Raw genomic sequence first — 861 nt, 5'->3', positions numbered from 1 at the left:
TTGAATGTTACTAGTTTGTATAAGTAAAACTTATACAAGCAACTTATTGAATACTTTAGAAAGTTTTTTTATTTTAAAAAGTAATAAAGCTTTTCAGTCTAAATACAATAAATAACTTGCCTTTTGAATTCCAGCTACTATTATTGTGCTATGCCGATAGTTGTGGTCCCCAATATTCTGTGAGCAATAAATGCTTTATTTTTATCTTATATTTGCCTTCTATAATCTATAAAAACTATTGTTTTTATATCATCATTTGTAAAATGGTGATTTTTCAATAGACACAGATTCAATGCATTGAATAAGAAAGAGATACATTCACCTAATGTGATTCCAGAAAACTCTATTTCATTTAATAATTGTCATTGTGCTTTCTCTTAAAGGGAAGTCACCATTGCTATATAGACTTTTCAGGTATTATCTGCTTTGATATTTTGATTTAAGCCATGAACATGGGAAATCAAAGTTTTGGGGCAGACTTTATACTCCTTGGGCTTTTCCAATATGGCCAAATGAACACTTTGCTCTTTGTTGCCATCACCATCATCTTTTCAGTGGCTCTGATGGGAACGTCATACTGATCCACTTCATCCGACTGGACGCCAGACTCCACACCCCAATGTACTGGCTCCTCAGCCAGTTGTCCACCATCGACATGATGTACATCTCCACCACCGTGCCCAAGATGGCAACGGACTTTCCCTCACAGAGTAAGACCATTACCATTTTGGGCTGTGAGACGCAAGCAAGTATGTTCTTGGTCCTCGGTGGGACTGAAGCCCTTCTTCTAGGTTTCATGTCTTATGATCAATATGTAGCCATCTGCCATCCTTTACATTATCCTACACTTATGAGCAAGAA

This window comes from Propithecus coquereli, unplaced genomic scaffold (genome assembly GCF_000956105.1).
Source record: "Propithecus coquereli isolate 6110/MARCELLA unplaced genomic scaffold, Pcoq_1.0 Scaffold340, whole genome shotgun sequence".
NCBI lineage: Eukaryota > Metazoa > Chordata > Mammalia > Primates > Indriidae > Propithecus > Propithecus coquereli.
The sequence above is the reverse complement of the archived record's forward strand: the minus strand, read 5'-3'. Positions refer to the sequence as shown.